Source organism: Meles meles, chromosome 1, assembly GCF_922984935.1.
Source record: "Meles meles chromosome 1, mMelMel3.1 paternal haplotype, whole genome shotgun sequence".
Classification (NCBI taxonomy): domain Eukaryota; kingdom Metazoa; phylum Chordata; class Mammalia; order Carnivora; family Mustelidae; genus Meles; species Meles meles.
The window spans coordinates 93,951,835-93,971,388 of NC_060066.1; the positions used below are offsets into that span (position 1 = coordinate 93,951,835).

The 19,554-nt window shown below is 37.5% G+C and overlaps 1 protein-coding gene and 1 pseudogene across 4 annotated transcripts in view; both read left to right on the forward strand.

Annotated features, from left to right (window-relative positions):
• Positions 1-19,554, forward strand: part of TOX (thymocyte selection associated high mobility group box) — a 304,651-nt gene that overhangs the window by 234,156 nt on the left and 50,941 nt on the right. The gene's annotated exons all lie outside the window — the stretch shown is intronic.
• On the forward strand, positions 9,149-9,736 carry LOC123953696 (annotated as a pseudogene).

A 19,554-nucleotide genomic window follows, 5' to 3' on the forward strand; every position in this document is an offset into this window, starting at 1 on the left:
CTATCTATCCATCTATCTATCATCTCAAATCGTTCCAGTGTGGCTATTGGGAGCTATTTCAGTTGGGTTCTGTATCTCTCTAACAAATACCCATGGCTGTGTTTGTGTCTGTGTATCTTTGTGTGTGTTGTTTGTTTTTGTATTTTGGACACTTTCTTATTTTCTGTCACTACAAAAATATTGCAGGTTCATCTTCTATATTTTCTGTTCCTGTCCTAGAACCAGCCCTTTTTCCAAAGAGCCCTGATTCCTTTTATTAGAGAATGACATCAGAAACTCAGATCTGGGCACTCACTATGCTCACAGCTATTGGGGTTTCACTGCTCCCAGAACCTCTCAGCTGACAGAGCAGGGGACTCTATGCATGAATATTAACCTGTATTTATACACACATCTATAAAGGTTTGTATATGTAGCCATCTGTGTCTATAGTAAGCTAAATAGTACTTCATACTGGTGTCTTCACTCCAATCCATTGCCACAGAGTCTTCTGCCCTTGCTTATCTGTAACCTCCCACAACAATAGTGAGAAGGCTGGCCACACTGACCACTCCATTTACTTTACCGTCCCATTCCAGGTACCATGTATACCGGTATCAGAACTGGTAACCCATACTCCTGTGGGAAACAACTCTATCAACTAGGATACAGTGCAAACACAGGTCCTTTTGCCTTTTGTCTGAAAGACTACTTATGTCCAAAGTTACTTAGCTCAGCAACTTCTTACCCATCTACTTATTGAGATTGTTTCAAATATTGGCAATAAATGAGGATTCTTTTGTCATATTCTTCATTCCATCCTGGGATTCCCCAACCTCCTAAATATGTTTTTCAATTTTCATACATGCAGATTTCCTTTGTGTGCTATAAATATCTGTAGGTTTTGGCACATGCTTAATGTCTTGTCTCCACCATTACAACATCATACAGAACAGTTTCACTGCCCTAAAAAAACCCATTGGTTTTATGTATTTAACGTAACACAATGGCCAAGTGTTCTTCTTCCTGAACACTTGGCCATCGTGTTTATGATCAATCTAGTTTTGCCTTTTCCGGAATGTTATATAATTGAAAATACTCTGGCTCCCTTCACTTAGCAATATACATTTAAGATTCACTCATGTATTTTCATGGCTTTAAGCTCATTTCTCTTTATCACTGAAAAATATTCCATTGCATGGATATACCAGATTTTATTTATACATTCACCGACTGAAGGGTTTTTTTGGTGATTATGAATAAATCCGCTACAAACATTGTGTGCATATTGTTGTGGGGGTGGGCATGATTTTTCATATCAATGGATAATTACATAGGAATATGATCACTAAATTGTTTGGTAAGACTATGTTAATTTTGTAAGAAACTGTCAAAATGTCTTCCAAAGTTGCTATACCATTTTCCATTTCCCCTAGTACTGAATGAAACATCTCATACATTTTTTTTTCTTTTACATATGCATGTCTAATAGTTCCAGCATCATTTGTTGAAAAGATTTTATTTCTCCATTGAATTGCCTTTGTTCTTTTGCGAAGGATCAGTGACTATATTTGTATGGATCTATTCTGGGCTATCTATTCTGTTCATTGATCCATGTGTCTATTGTCTTGCCAATACCATTCTATCTTCATTACTGTAGCTCGATAGTAAGTCTTGAAATCAGGCAGCGTGAGTCCTCCAACTTTGTTCTTCTTCAGTATTCTGTTGGCTCTTCTAGGTCCTTTGTTTTCCAAGTAAACTTCTTATATGTATGAAATGTTCTTAAATCTATGAAAAGACTTGCTGGGATTTGATTGGGATTATGTTGGATCTATAGATCAAGTTGAGAGGAACTGACATCTTAACAATATTGAGTCTTTCAATCCTTGAACAGAAAATGTCTCTCCTTTTATTTAGATCTCATTGATTTTTTTTTCTTCAGTGTTCATAGTTTTCTATATGTAGATCCTGTATATGTTTTGTTACATTTATGTCTAAATATCTCATTCTTGGAATGCTATTATAAGTAACTTTTCCTAAGTTTCAAATTCCAGTTTTTCAGGGCTCATATACAGGAAAGCATCAAATCCTTCATACTTACTTTACCAGCTTATTATTTTGAGGAGTTTTGTTGTTGTTGTTGTTGTATCTTTGGGATTTTCTTCATTGACAATCATGTCACCTGCAAATTGAGAAGGTTTTCTTTCTTTCTGAGCTGTGTAGTCCTTTATTTCCTTTTATTGTCCTATTGTTTAGTTGGACTTTCAGTATAACATTAAATAAGAGTGGTGAAAAGGGACATCTTTGCCTTGTTTCCAATTATAAGGAGAAAATATTCAATTTTTCACCATTGAATATGATGTTAGCTGAAAGGTGTTCATAGATTTTTAAAATGAAGTTAAGTTCCTTCCTATTCTTAATTTGCTAAAAGTTTTTTTTTTTATCATTAATGGGTTTAGATTTTGTCACATGCCTTTTCTGCATCTATTGATATGATCGTATGATTTTTCTTTTTTAGCCTGTTCATTTCACTGAGTATATTTGACATATAACATAGCGTAAATTTAAGGGACAAAATGTGTTACTTTGATACATTATATATTACAATATAATTGCCATTGTAGTGATATTGATCACATCACATAATTATAGCACAATATTGCCAATATTCATTATACTGAGCATTTCATTACTTTACTACTTGATAGAAGATTGTACCTTTAACATCAATTTTTATCCACCCCCCCCTTTTTTTTAGCCTGGGGAGGTGTTGGATTACATGGATAGATTTCTAATGTTGAGTTAGCTTTGCATACTTAGAATAAATTCCACTTGTTTGTGGTATGAGATTACATCATTAGATTTAACTTATAAATGTTTTATTGAAGTTTTTGTATTTATCTTTAGGAAAGTTACTGGTCTGTAGTTACTAGTCTGTAGTTAATCTAGAGAAGTAATAGGAAATTTGGGGTATTATAACATAGGTTAGGAAGTGTTTCCTCTGTTTCTGGAGCTATTGTGCAGAATTGGTATTTCTTCCACAAATGCTTGTTAGAAACTACATGGACCTGGTGATTCTTTTCAGAACATTGTTGATTATTGGTTAATTTATCTAATAGGTATAGGATTATTTGGGTTATCTATTTTTCTTTGTATGAGTTTTGGTAGTTTTTGAATCTCAAGGAGTTGTTCTATTTCATCTAAATTGTTAAATTTGTGACCCTAGAGATTTTCATATCATTCTTTTATTATCCTTTTAATGTGTTTGGCATCAATAAGGATGACTCCTTTTCCATATATGATACTATAATTAGTATCCTCAGTTTTTTTTGTTGTTGTTGTTGTTGTTAGTTAGCCTGTCCAGGGGTTTATCAATTTTTTTGATTTCTCAAAGAACCAGCTTTTGGCTTTGTTGATTTTTTTTTTCCTATTGTTTCTTTGTTGTCAATTTCATTGGTTTCACCTTTAATTTTTATTATTTCTTTTCTTCTCCTATGTTTAGACTCAAATTGCTTTTCTTCTTTGGTTCATAAGATAAAATGCTTAGGTTATTAATTTTAGATCTTTCTTCTTGTTTAAAAAATGCATTTAATGGTATAAGTTTCTATTTACACACTGCTTTTGCTGCATTTCACAAATTTTATTGTCATTGAGTTCTTTCTTAAGTTTTTAATATGTTAAGAAATTCTAAATACTAATCTTTAAGTATCTTAGAAGGATTTTACTCTGGAATTTGAAAATTTTTGAAGGCCCAGAATCATGGTTTTATTCTTACCTTACCCAGCAAGTTCTGTCATGTTTGGTAGATGAAGGCCTCTCCATTCTTGGTCCATTATTAATTAATAATCACCTGGTACTTACAAGAAATACATTTCTCATCAGACTACCCACATAAAAGCCGGCCAACATGTCCTATTGTCAGCTGATAATTCTGTACCATAATTTCCTGGCATGAAAACTAGCAAGAGAATCCACAAACAATAAACCAAACTCTCTGGGAGAGCTTGGAGCTCTTCCAGATGGTTCTGTATTCAACTGCTACGGCATAATTCTCCTCTCTGAGCCTGGTTCTTTACTGTGTCTGAGTTTGGCACTGAGAACAGAACAGTAAAAAAAAAAAAACACAGGCTAGGTACTCTGCCTTCAGAATTTGGATTCTGCTCGGGAAGTCAAATAATCCTGAAACGCACTAGGTGGGACACACTGGCACCACCTGGGAGCTGTTAGGTATGCTGAATCCCAGTCCCTTCCCAAGACCTCCTGAATCAGAGTCACATTTTAAAAAGATCCCTGGGGTAGTTGTGTTTGTGTTAAAGTTTGCATAGCCCCACCTTAGGTAATGATAAATGGTGATCATGCTGCGAAAAAGATGCCTGGCTTGGGAAGGATGGATCTACTCTTGCAGGCTTATCAGGGCAAATCTCTCTGAAGAGGTTCCTTTGAGACACTGAAGGGTAGAGCCCGGACCCCTCTCCCTTTAGTTCCTCTGGTCCCTGCCACCCCACCAAACCCAGGCCTGCCCCTGTGGCTCCCCCTGCCCTCCACCCCACCAAACCCAGGCCTGCCCCTGCCTTTGCGTCACATGCAGTGAACATCCAAAGAAAGTTCTGGTGGGGGGAGGCAAGAAACATAAGCCCCCCCCCACCCTCCACCAAAGCTATTTCCCTAACTGTTTCATTTAAAAGGGAAAACAGTAAAATATAATATTTATAGTCTTCAACTAAAATACTCCTGGCCTGTGAAAGGGGAAATAAAATACAAATACACTTTTTTTTAAATAGGTTCTGACTTCTGTCTTTTCCGAGAGCACTTTTTTCTTTAGAAAATAAATTGTAACTGAAAAATTCTATTAGCTTCTAAAATGCAGATGCAGAAAAATGATCAGATGGTCTTAAATTTAAAAACTGCAGGGTAGATAGTCTTTCTTGCTTCCTTGTAATAGGCTCTAAACTTCAGTGATGCGAGTTTTTCTCTTTTCCTTTAGTTGATCAATGTAACTGAGATTTTTCCCATTTATTGGAGCTGTCATCTTGTAGTCATATAATTATGCTAGAGACATTAAATATGGTTTAGACACAAAATTGTAAATACAGTATAGAAGAACCATGAACTTATTTCCATATCATTAAACTACATTTTATCCATGAGCAACTCACATCTTTCATAACTTACAAGAAATATCCAGCCTTCAGTGGCACCTGTGTGTAGCATTCTTAACAACCCCTTGATTTGACATTGCTATTTGGGTTATTTTATTATCAGGGGAAAGGACAGCAGAGTTGCAAGTATCAATATATATAACCGACCAGTGAGTAAGATCCTAATCATATGCAAAACTGCCGTTCTCTCAATTAACACTTTTTCCGGATGCAGGATATTATTTGGGGAAAAAAATGCACCTAAATTAAGCTTCTCCCCTGACATTGCATCAGAAAAGAACAGAAAGAATAAAAGCTAATGTGTAAAAAGCAAATTCTAATACAACAGAGGCTCTTATTAGTAACTTTGTTGCAATAAGTTCTCATGCTAAACAATTTTTATTCTGGTGACACTGAAATGTTCCACAGAACATTCATCAACTTAGCAATTAAGCCAGTCCTACAAAAATACATCATTTTCAAGTCCAGAACTTTGCTCTTGTTGGTCTTTCCTTTTGAACCAAAGCTTGATGAGTATGTCAATTAGTGTAGCTTCTCATTCAGCAAACTATATATAACTATATGCCAGTAAGAACTTCTAGGATACAGGATTTTATTGTTTAAATAGCTCTGTTAGTATTTGGATTTAGCCTCAAAATAGATTTCTAGGCTTTATATGAAATGGTGGTAGTCCTTTTTTCTTGCTAAAATATGCTAATGCTATTACTGAAATTTAGGAAATAAAGTAACAAATTGAATATCACTTCTAATTTTAAAAAATATTCCCCCAGCAGATTAAAAACTTTTTAAAAAAGATTTTATTTATTTATTTGGCAGACAGAGATCACAAGTAGGCAGAGAGGCAGGCAGAGAGGGGGTGGGGGGAAGCAGTCTCCCTGCTGAGCAGAGAGCCTGATGTGGGGCTCGGTCCCAGGACCCTGGGATCATGACCTGAGCTGAAGGCAGAGACTTACCCACTGAGCCACCCAGGTGCCCCTAAAATCTTTATTAATAAGAATCCAACCAAACAAACTTCTCAGCTAACTATTACTTTATTTTATTTTACTTTTGTTTTCACACATAGCACTTTAAAGATCAGAAATGCATTCACTAGGGGTGCCTGGATGGTACAGTCAGTTAAGCCTCCCACTCTTGATTTCTGCTCAGGTCATGATTTCAGGATTGGAAGATGGAGCCCTACCTCGGGCTCCAAGATCAGCGGGGAGTCTGCTCTAGTTTCTCTCTCTCTCTCCCCCTTGGCCCCTCTCCTGCTCATGCTCTTTCTCTCTCTCTAATAAATAAATAAATCTTTACAAGAAAGAAAGGAAGGAAGGAAGGAATAAAGAAATAAATTCGTTCATTAGAAAGGGTATGTCCACAGATCAGAGAACACTAAGTCCATATTCATGATTATTGAGAAAAAAGCTCATGCTCTTGAAATCCTTCAAGATTCATGATAAAAAGAATATTTTTTCCATTTCATTTAGAACCAGGTGTTTAACTAGGGCAGAAAAGTGGGCAAAGGCATTCTAGATGGTTTTCAGCAAGAATTTAAACAAAACAAAATACCAAGACACTAAATTCATTTAAATTTAAATTAAAAAGGACGCCCGCTTTCCTGGGAATTTTTAGACATTTTGCTGAAATTATGTTACCCAGATTATGGGCATGAATATTAAGAGCTACTGCTAACTTAATTGAATTCTTATTCTAAGATCGCCTTCCTGTCAGGGCAGGGCACATGTTAGAATTATTATAATCTAACACGGATTCATCACCCTCGTGTGGATGAACCCTTTGTAGACCGTGGCCTAGAAGGCGCCCCCTACTGTGCTTTAAGGTCAATGGCCTCCCAGAGTCCCAGCCATCCACTTCTTCAGGGATAACAAGTAGGAGAGATACCTCTTAATGATAAAGCTGGTGGACAAAATTCTCTTCATCAAAAATTGAATGTAATGTGCAGAAAGATCTTCTTGTCTCTTAAAAGTTCCTGATACCAGCCCTCATAAACCCATCAAGCATCCATTTAGTCTTTTACTGTGAGAGGGAAAGGAAACATATTTTTAGGCAAATCATGTCCACTCAGCACTCATTCCTCACAGCCCATCTGTCTTATACTCCTTGTACTTTTCCTTTTTGTCTCAGCGAGTCGTGAAGCATTCATATAATTAATCCAGGAGCCCAGCCTAGACCACAGAAACCCTTGCACCTTCTCATCTCCTTTGCAGAGTGCTTTGTTTTTCTTTTTCCTTCTGGATCATGTCCATCCCTAACGGGTGAATGGCACTGATTGACAAGTGGGGCAAATATCAAGAAAAGTTTTGATCAAAGTCTTTGAGTCACTTATTCTATGAAAGCTTAGTTTATGTGGCAACCTTGGTAGTTAATGAAAGGAATGTTGCAGAGATCCTGATCCAAATGACTATGTTTGTGTGCCCATAACTCTTTTTTCAGGACCTAATGTAAAAACCCAAAACCCAAGTTATTTTTGAAACTGTAAGCCCATATTAGGGTTTGATAAAATGGTCTCTTTGCTAATGTAGCATCAGCTCTTGGTGTGTTCTATGGGCTTCTCTCAGTTAGAACAACTTGATACTTTAGAATATTTTGACAGGTAGTCTTAAAACTACAAAGTCTCTAGCAATCCGAAAACGTAACAGGGAAAACAGTGGACACTCAAATTGCTAATTCTCAAGCAGAAATCAAACTCTCAGATGACTCACAGTCACAGTTTTTTTTTTAAAAAATCTGATTTGATTGTGTACTGAATGGTCAAGGTTTACTTAGGTGGAAAAGCCACACAATGATTTTATTTTTGCTCTATTTTTCACAGTCTCTTAGACAAATCATCACTTTTGTGAAACTGTAACAAGTAGAGTTGACCGTCCAACAGTCAAATGATGTATCTTAGTGTTCATCGTATTGCCTTCCGAGTTCAATTCCCACTTATTTCCACTTTTCAAATGCCCTCCGATTTAAGAAGCATTCTTTTATTGAAGAAGAGTTGACACACAAGGTCACGGTAGATTTAGGGGTACAAGAGAGTGATTGGACAAGTCTATGCATTATGCTGTGCTCACCACAGGCATAGCTGCCATCTGTCCCCACACAACGCCAAAATAGTACCACTGACTGGATCCCTGTGCTGTGCTTTTCACCCCTCAACCTCCCTCCGACTTATTTATTCCATAACTGGAAGCCTGTATTTGCACTCCTTTCACCGTTCACCATTTTGTCCGTCTGTCCTGCCTCTGGCCACCATCAGCTTGTTCTCTGTTTTTATTGGTCTATGCCTACTTTTGCTTGCTTGTTTTGTTTAAAAAGCATCCTCAGTTCTCCACGATGCTCACAACAGTTTCAATCATTGCAAACGGACTTCCTGTGGCAACATTGTTTGCACATTTCAGTCCCCTCGGAAATCACACTTCCTGCTCTGCAAGTCTATCTAGCAGTGCATTTTTGGTTATGGCAATGACTACCCACCTGACTTGTATTACTCTATGTCTCTCTGCCCTGTCACCTCTTCAATCATAGGTACAGTCTTATCTGCCATTATTTCCCCCATGTGATCTATCATAGTACTAGGCACAGAGCAAGTGTTCAGCAACGCATTTCCAACTGAATTTCCTACCCAAAGCATCAGTACTTTAAAGTCAGTCCTTCTAGGTTCTAGCTGCATGTTCCCCAGCAAGCTCTTCCAACTATCCTTTGTTAAAAAGCACATCTAAAAATATCAGTTCACATAGTGAATCAACAGTAGAGGTGCCATGGTTATGATACAGACTTTGAAGGTCAGGCTGCTTGTGACAAATTCCAGCTGCTCCACTTACTGAACAGCAGAAAGATCCCCTCACCAAGCCTTTGTTCCTTCATGGGTGTGATGGTCTCACCTGGCTATTGGGAGGGTTAAACAGGGCTCTGTGCTTAGAGTATCAAGGAGGACCAGTAAGTCATAGATACTATTAATAAAAGAACTTAAGACTACATTTACCAGGAAGAAGAGTGCGGCATGAACGAGGAAGTAAAAGAAAGTGAGGAAGGATTTGACCATGAAGGGAATGCTTAGTCTCTGAGATCAGAGGCTTAAAGAGAAGGAAAGAGAGGATAGATTGAAACCCAAAAAGAAAGAAAAGCAAGATCCCAGAGCACCCAAGGAAAAGGAAGTCTCCCAATATCCTTCCTGCTTATTCTTCCAATATCACACACCTGGGTGCACCTTACCACATCCTGATTGATACCAAGTTTATCAACTTTTCCATTAAAGTCAGACTTGACTTAGTACAGTCAATGAGGACTACCCATATGCCAATAGTATCTTGTATATCTTGTGTAACTTGTATAACTGACTGTAATGGCTGAAATTGAGAAATCGGGGCAAAAGGATTGAGTGGCTCTAAGGATTGCCAAGGATCCAAGATTTGAACAATTACCATCCACACACAAAGGAATCTATGCAGACCACTGCTTAGTACAGAGGGTAAGTCAGCATTAAGTGTTACATTTGTGGGTACAGTTGACCTTAAACAAAGAATGGGAATATCCCCAGAATTCCCACCATTTCTAACCATAGATAGAACATTGAGAAGATGCCAGATTATTATGGAGCCCCTAGGTTCTAATTCTTAAAAGAGAGTTCTTCTGCCTTTCTCTACCAAAACCTTTTTCTGTTGTCAGTTCATATAGCGATATGCTATAGCATGAATCATTCCAATTACCCATTTGCTCTGTTGTGAGCTGAATGTGGGTAAAGACATTCACTTTTTAAAAAAATATATTTTATCTATTTATTTAAGAGAGAGACAGAGAGCACAAACAGGGAGAGCAGCAGAGTGAGAGGGAGAAGCAGGCTCCTCGATGATCAGGAATTCCCACGGTGGGGCTCAGTCCCAAAACACTGGGATCATGACCTGAGCCAAAGGCAGAGGCTTAACCGACTGAGCCACTCCAGCACGCCAATACACTCACTTTTTGATGCTGTTTTGAAATTGGTATTTTGTATCATTTTAAATTTTGTTGCATCTTTTTGTAAATCCATTGACTCCTCACATAAAGCAACAACAACAAGCCACAATTACCAAAGGCTAGCACTGAGCAGTTGAGACTGATTGTTGGTGTGGACAGTTAGCTGCCTGTCAGGTATAGACCATTTCAAATCAGTTGCACTAAATGTAATTTCCTGGAGAAATAGATATAAAATGTGAAAGGTATATTTGCTAATTTTTATAATTGATACCTAAATTTATGCCATCATCACACAGTGTTATACTCATGCAGAATTATGATCCATTTTAACTCTTTATACCATAATTATCTAATTTAAACATATATTTTATAGATGTTAACCTGTAGATGATAGATAATTCAAAATGTTAGCGCTGATGCTTTAAAATTATCACTATTAAAACCCAATTATTAGTTGAGTGGGTCTATGTTAGTGGACATGGAAAGATCAAAAAAAATTGAAGATATTTGTCCAAATTAAAATTAGAACATGTAGCTCATATGTTCTAAATGAACATGTTTGCTTCTCCAATAATAATTTCATTATCACCAAGTTACAGGATAGAGTTTTAATTATGACCTTTATATCAGTAGAAGCCATGTATTTGGGATTAAAAACCTACTGCTTTAACTAGTCTAGTTAAAGACTGTGGCTTGATACATTTTGGGCTCCAACTTTTATAAAAACCAGAGAACACTTCTAATAACACTTTTCTAATTTCATGGTTCAGTGCACAGTCAGTAAAGATTTAAATAATTCAGAAAGAAAGCCTATTCTCTTTCTTTATTAGAGGTTTGAGTCAGGCAAATTCTTTGACATTTAATAGGTTTTTAACCCTTTTAATAACTTTTTATAATGAAATTTATTGGCAGTTGTTTTAGAGAAAGGGTCATTATATTAGCATGAATAGCAGTCACTAGTTTTTATGATTAGTTTTGAGACCTTGACCTTATATAACTCAAAGTGTATAAAAGCATAAATGAGTAATGTTAATATTAACTAAATTAGGTATACCCAGAAGTATAGAGACTATATATAATGATATTCATCCCATTATCTAACATGCTATAAAATTTTGGCAGACAAATATTTGAATTTTTTAATTGTTTTAAAGGAGCTTAAGGTCACTTACAGAGTCAGACACTTTAAAGGAACTGAAAGACATTGTAATTTTCCTAGACTGATTTTACCAAATTATTAATATTATACTCAATAGGAGAGGATTTCCAGCCTTTTCCTATCTTGGTTTCATGCTATTTTAATGTTTTATAATACATTATTAAAAGGATTATTGAAAGATTTCCATAATAAAATACTAGTTTAAAACTGTACTTTTCTTGAGGTTCCCAGTAACTTGGGAACATACAAATATTCTGCATAGGAAAGCTATCAGGCCCAAGAAGAATACAAGGTTTTAATTTTGCTTCTTGAGATGTACTTTTAAGTGAATGTCGTGTGTATCTAATGATTTAAGAGCCTTTGAATGAACTCAAATGTCACTTTCTGAACTGATGTTAAGAAGTCAATATTCCACTTGACATCTCCATTTTTACTAGCATCCATTAACATTGCAGTAGAAAGTATGAAATTCAGTTAAATTTTCAGGTTTAAATATAGTATAAAGAACCATTTCAGCTGACGTGTGATGCTATAAATATCCAGAGCTAGTTCTCGTAGATAAACCACAACCCCCATAAGGGCTTGTCTTATAGAATTTCCCAATTTTCTTATCACCTATCTTTCCAACCCATGCTTTTTGTTTCAATGCACACAATCCTTTGAAAGTATTCTGAAAATAAGGCACATTATTCAGTCCCTTCTTTGGGCACATCAAAGCAGAGATGTGAGCAGACATTAGCATGTTTGAGTACACTTTAATATAAGATTATGGTCCCATGAACAAAGCGCTGCCTACACTTTGTAGTGCAGATGCAAAAGGCACGATTTCTACAAATCAAGGGCTTCACTGACTCTAATCATAGGTAAACCCAGAGCCACTCACAGACTCCTCTTAATAGAGGTGTACAATTTTGTAGGAACTGCAAATTCAGGTATTTTTGGAACCAGAGGGTTGGCCAGATGGTCTCCCAAACTCTTTCAGATAAGAGCTTTTAGTCTGCCTTTATATCCTGCCATTAATTGGAATTACAAGAGATGCTCTTTGTCAGTTAAGAGTCAAGCTTGCTTGCTGTACATTTGCATGTTTGTTTTATTTGAGCCAGGCAAAGGAGTCCTCTCAAAGCCACACTGGAGCACAAGGTCAGCCTGGTTATACTGACGTTGATAACTTAACAGTAATAGTAGGAGACAAATCGTGTTGGCCTGAAGCAATCAGACATGGATGCCTCAATTTGATGGAAAACATCTTTCCAACTGCGTGTCACTATACCCCATAACCTTCTGGCCATTGTTGTGATCCAAAGGAGGGGTTATTTGTACAGAGTTGATGGCAGAGAACAGTATACAATGACCTAGAATACCTTTTTATGTATTTAATTTTTTTTGAACTTTGTACCTACCAGTTAGCCTATGAGCTGTGACCAGAGAGCCATTAACATCCAGGTTATAAGTTCAACCTTTATCCGGGCTGTTGACTTTCTCACAGTGAAACCCTGTGCTCTATGACTTAAGCTGCTCAGCTTCGCCCAGAAAGGTCTCCACAGATGCAAGGATATGGTTACCAGAATGCTTGGTCACAGCTCTGTCAGTGGCTCACCAAGAACTAGAACTAGTCAAAGAAAGTGACTCCAGATGATAACAAAAGATAAACCTCCACATCTTCCACAAGAGGTGACCCGGGTGACCAAAAACCACAAAAATTACTTTTACATTTGCCAGAATATCTTCATTGTCTTTATCTTCATCCATCCATGCTTAAGCAAGCATTTAAGGTCAGTACTTTTCTCTCATTTTTTTCCTCCCTACAACATATCACTATCAAACAAACCACATCTAATATTTATCCTATTGTCTTATCCCCTTCCTGCCCTTCAAAGTGAGCTGTGTAAGGACAGAGATGTCATTCAGTGTGTTTGCTCACTGTTGTTTATGTAGTACCGATAGCTGTACCCAGCACAAAGTAGGCACTCAATAAATATTTGTTGTTGAAAATTGTTATCCCTAATTCAGAGGTAGAAAATGAGGGTCGAGGCGCCTGGGTGGCTCAGTGGGTTAAAGCCTATGCCTTCGGCTCAGGTCATGGTCCCAGGGTTCTGGGATCAAGCCCCGCATCGGGCTCTCTGCTCCGCGGGGAGCCTCTCTCTCTCTCTGCCTACTTGTGATTTCAGTCTGTCAAATAAATAAAATCTTTAAAAAAAGAAAGAAAGAAAAGAAAAGAAAATGAGGGTCAGTTAAAAGCCAGACAACTCATTTGATTCAAAACCAGTCTGACGATGTCACGAGCAGAGTTTCCTTGACTACAAAACACCATCTCTCATCTAGAAAAAGGAAGAAAAAGAAATTCTTTAAAAATGGAGTAAAATTACTTGTTTGGTTGTTTATAAAAATGAATCAACATGCTCACACATGAGGGCAATTCAGATGCCTTTTAGATCTAGGGGATGTGACAGAAGTAGAAATCAAGTTTGGTTAAGGAGGGCGGACACCTGGCAAAGACACTGAAGACGTTGAGAAGTTGAGTGTCCTCCCTCCCTCGGTGGCTTCTTGCTCTTCACCGTCTGATCTTTGGTTCATCACCTGGGAAAGCATACAAAATTTTAATTAGTTAAATTAAAAATATAATTTTTGCCATGACTTTTAAAACTTTCAATAATGTTTTCCTCTAACACATCAAATCCTTCAGTAATGAAGGTCTCATTCATGGAAGGGGCCATGGTGAGGGAGAGACTCCAGTTTGAGGGAGGACGATGGTGAGGTATTATGGAAGCTCCTGTGGGGATAAGCATTTGTTTTTTGAGGTGGTCTTAATCTTTCCCAACAATGGTGGTTCTAGAGAGTGCCATGTCTTTCTATTTGGCAAATATCTAATGAATTGTACCCCAGAGTTCTTGCTTTCCTGTGATAGTTTTATAATTACTATTTATCCTAACTAAATGACAAATATCCCATGTTAGTGTATTGTGAAGAAATCTGAGCCCTATTTATTCACGTTGCTTTTTGGGCCTTACTAGGTTCAGTCAAGTTATTCTGACCCATTATTAAGGATAAAAATACATTCTCATAAAAATGACCAATCTTTCTTTTGAACCTCACTTTTTCCTAATCTTTGAAACTGTAGCATGTGCTTTGCGTAGATATACTTTCCAGATTTCCCTTCTTTTGATATTATCAGTCTTCAGTGTCAGAAGTCTAATAGCAAAAATGTTGAAGTTTATTTAAAATACACGTTTTTAAATAATGAACAGAACACATGAGGGGATCACCTAGAAACGATTTCTTTAATTTGTTTGGACAACAAATAATTTAGCTCTCTCTTGGAAATGCACTTAGGAAAATAATAAATGAAATTTGATTATTAAATTTACCCATGCATTCGTTCTGGTGTATACATTTACATATTAATTGAATCCCTGGCAAAAATATGTAATCAAATTGGGGACTTAAATAATATCAACATTTACATTCTTCTCGTAGGCTCTTGGAGTGCATTATTCCTAAGAAAAATGAGAACTGCTTAGTCTCCTTCTTGGCCTGATTAATCATGTAAGGCTGGATCGGTTACCGAGAGCAGGCTCTCTTTAGATGCTGCGAACAGTATGTGTTTGATAGTGTCTATAAAAGGGACCAAGAGTAAGCACTTGTCACAGCCCAAGCCAGCAGGGTCCCCTCGCAGCCCCCAGGGAAAGTGCTCAGCAGCGAAGGGTGTCAGATGCTGACAGACAGGGGTAAATGGAAGAGCTTCATAGATTCCTCACGTTCTCTTGTTCCTGCTGCAACTGGCACGGGTCCAGGCCTCGCCAGCAAAGACCACAGAAAGCAGCAGCTGGTAGGCTACATTAGCAAATAAGGCCTCGGGGCTCCCCATGTTCCAGGCTCTGTTCACCAACTGCTATTCACTCCAACAGCTGGATCAGAGCGGAGAGAGCCAAGACGTCGTTAGGGTTTTATGTGTACAACTGTTTTGATATGGATTGTCTGCTAGAGGCAGAGATAATGATAGCTTTCAAGGCTCACGTGTCGGACTGGGAAGTGACGCTGACATTTGAAAGGGGAAAACAGACTTTGGAAGGATCGGGAAACACAGTTTTAAACACTGAGACGCGGGCCTTCGTTTGTTCCGGTGCTGTTTGAGTGTGCCATTTGAACACCATTTTGTCACTCACACAACTGATGTTGTGGCCAGTGTTGCTTTTGGGGGTTTCAGTAGTTGAGTTATGCCAAAATGTTACTCATTTTTTAAAAATAATCTGCAATGAGCTACCTGGGTTGCTTTTTTTCTTTTCTTTTTCTTTTTCTTTCTTTCTTTTTCTTTTTTTTCAAAGAAAAGCCAAGAAGAAGAAAGTGCAAACGCATGCTGGAACATGTATCAGATAGTATACTTGAGGATTCTCACTCGAGTTTTGTTCTCACCCTGGAACTCTTAACGCTGTAGGTGATTGGGCAAGGAGAGGAAGGAACATGGTATGGGTCTCAAGCCATGGATTACATGGCAGGTCATGAGGGAGAATACATGATATCTGCTTTGGTTTCTTAATTGATTTTCTTTAAAGATTTTATTTATTTATTTGACAGAAAGAGGGAGATCACAAGTAGGCAGAGGAGGAGGCAGAGAGAGGAGGAAGCAGGCTCCCTGCTGAGCAGAGAGCCCGATGTGGGGCTCAATGTGGGCCTCAATCCCAGGACCCTGGGATCATGACCTGAGCCAAAGGCAGAGGCTTTAACCCACTGAGCCACCCAGGCGTCCTGGTTTCTTAATTGATTTTAACTGAACTTGTTCTTTCCATGAATGGAAAGAGGTTTTGAAGGAATGCAATGGAAATCTTCACTTCCTCATCATAATCTTCTGCCATGACTTTCATTGACATTTTTCAGCTCCTACAATTACTAAACAATATCAGGAAAAAGATCTGATGTTTAAAAAAACAAAAACAAAAACAAAATCTAGCACCCATTTTCAATAGTCAGTTTCTCCAGTGAAATGACACTTATTAAGTAAGAGCCAACAACACCAAGAAAAAAATGAAGTTCATTGGGTTTGAAATAAACAAAACAAAAAATAAACACATTTGAAAGTAACTTTGAGACCCTTGAGTCCTGAGAATCAGGCAAATGGACCTCCCAAATGATCAAGGATTTACAATCCTGTTTAGGGGAAGCCAGCATCCTGAATCTTCATTGTACCTGGCCTAAACATCTCTTCATAGTAACTCAAGAAATCTATATTAAGTACTGATGACATGCCATGATCGGTGCTAGATACTAGGGCTACCCTGGCAAATGAAAGAGATTCTATCCTAGCCTTTTTTAATTTATAATCTATTAGGGTTTAACTAATAGATTGGGTTTAACTGGGGTGTCTTGGTGCCTTTGTGGCTCAGCTGGTTAGGCGACTGACTTCGGCTCAAATTATGATCCTGGAGTCCTGGGATCGAGTCCCACATCGGGCTCCCAGCTCCATGGGGAATCTGCTTCTCCCTCTGACCTTCTCTGCTCTCATGCTCTCACTCTCTCTTTCTCAAATAAATAAATAAAATCTTAAAAAAAGAAAAAAGATTGGGTTTAACTACATATAAAAGAATACTCAAAATGACAGTGACTCTAAAAAAGATAGACATTTTCTTTTCATGTTAAACACTACCACAATAAGTAGATTCCCAGGGTCTGGAAGCTTCATAATAATCATACAATCAAGCACCTTTTTCCTTGTGCCTTCAGTGTCCTAAAGATAATGCTTCGGGGTTCAAGGCATTTCCCCCCGACCCTATCTCTAGTGATCACACCCACATATTTGCCAACAGGAAAGAACGATGGACGGTGAGCCTTTCCCTTTAAGAGAATTTCTTAGAAGTACCACACAATACTTTCACTTACATTTGAGTAGCCAAAACATGGTCATGTGGCCTGTATGGAGCTGCAGAGGAAGCTAGGAAACACTCTACAGTGGCTAGCCTCTTGGCTAGACAGCTAAATACTGGAAACCTGTCCCTCAAGACAAAAGTATAGTGTCAGAGGGTACGGCCTGAGGTTTCTGCCACAAGGGAGACAGACATTATTCAAATTTTCTTTTCATCTTGTGATTAATGTTAGATGAAGTTTCACTGGAAAAAAGAAAACTCATCAAACTGGTTAGTGGGTTTATACTGGTAGTATTCATTTCTTCACTTATATACTGACTCAGTAAATATGTTTTTGAATACTTGGAATGACTATTTAATTAAAAGAAATCTGAAGAGGGATCGAAAAATGCATTAGTCATATTAATGAAGATTACTGTCTAGAAGGTACAGACATATTAGACTAAGAAATTTACAAGTGGTGGCCATAAATTAAGAACAAACAAAATGCTTGGGCAGTTCAGAGTAAGAAGAGTCTGGAAGCTTTGTAGATGATGTAACATTTGAACTTGACTTTAAAATATGTTTAGGGTTTAGTTATATGAATATGGTAATAGCATTATGGAATTGTGAAAAGGGCACAAATATGTAGAGCATATTTCATTTTAACTTTGATCTTTGTTGGTGGAGAGATCTGAGATCAGTTAAGCTCTTCCATCCTCAACGAACTTGTACAAAACAGCCATTTCTATAGGGTGCCTGAAAGGGGAATAATAAGTCTCAATAGATAAAAGTACTGAACAAACCACAAATTACTGAGCAAAGTTTGTTTTTTTTTTAACTCCTCTTAAAATTTTTCTGACAGCAAATGCTGAAAGAGCAACATGGCCAAAGACACTTGTTCAAAGGAAGGAGACATAGGCAAAGAGTAGCAATTAATTGGGTTTTGTTGAACAATAAAGGTATGAAAGAGTCCTAGGGAACAAGGCTTATCTGGAAACTTTCATGGCATGCTGAAGCATTTGGATTTAATTTGGTAGGGAGATATCACTGGGAAGGTTTTGAGCCTGTGGCTTATGAAGATTAATTCTGCAATACTCTTGAGGGTGGATGTGAAGAGATTCTTTATAGTTAAGTAGCCATTGCATGTGAAGAGGTAATGAAGGCTTGAAATACATGAATGAGTGTGGAAATGAAAATAAGGGTCAATGGAAGAGTTTTTTCAGAGTAGCTTCAGTGGAACTTACAAGGGTTTGGTAGAAAAAGGAAGAATTAAAAATTACTAGAACATTGTGAGTAGAGGTGACAGGGAGGATAAAGGTGTCATCAACAGAAATTGGACAAAACAGGTTTGAGAAAGGAAACTTTGAGGTAGAAGAAAAATGACTCAAGCAGTACGTGAGGAAATAATTTTTAAGGGTGGAAATTTGTAGGAAGAAGAGAAGTCAACGAAAGACTTGAGAAGAATCAAAGAGAAGAGCAGATGTTATTAAGCACGCCTTAAATGAATTATTCACAATAAGTTAAAAATTCTGGAAATTAACGGGAAATAATACTTTGGGAGTTGAAGTTTTGTATTTGGCATTAAGACTGAAGTCAGTCAGTATCTCTCTAGAAGGAAACTGGAAATCAAAACATTTGCTTACCTTCCTGAGCTAACTAATTAATCTTATTTTTCAGTAATGAAACTCCATCCAGTTTAGGTTTCCCCACATTACACATTAGGCTGTGCTTAATACTGAACCGACTTCTATGAAAGCAAAGTAAAATAGAAGCAATCCTAATTTGGAGATGGGTGTTATTATCTGACATTCCTAAGTGTATCCGAGTGCTGAAGCGATGACTGTGCTCTCCAGTCTGGGATTGTCACCCTCCACACAGGAAAATTATTCTTTAACTGAGTGTTGAAACTGCTGTCTGCCTCTCCTAATATCATGGTGATATGATATTTTTGAACTAATGATCAGTTTGTTGAGAAAGAGGTACCCTGTTGAGTACTTCATTGTCCTTACCCAAACTGATTCTTTGTACCACTTCGGTGATGCCCACTTTCTTCCACCAGTAAAACAAAGGTGAGAATACAAATTTTAGTATTCAGAGCACTAATTAACATGAAAAGAACAAGTAGGAAGATAACAAAATGGTGGAGGAACTAGGTGCTATAAAATGATATTATAGACCTTTGAAGACCATTGGTTGTAGTCATACATCTGGAAATTCTGTATGTAGGTCAATTTTAAAATCATCATCAGCAAAATCTTGTGAAAACCACAATATATCTGAAAGAGTGAGAAGCAATGGGCTTTAAACAGGTAGGTTATCAATTATCATGCTTTGTAATAGGATTTATATGAAGGAGAAATGAAATTATCAATTAGTGGGGCACCTGGGTGGCTCAGTCAGTTAAGCATCTGCCTTCAGCTGAGGTCATGATCCAAGGGTTCTGGGATCGAGCCCTGTGTTGGGCTTCCTGCTCAGCGGG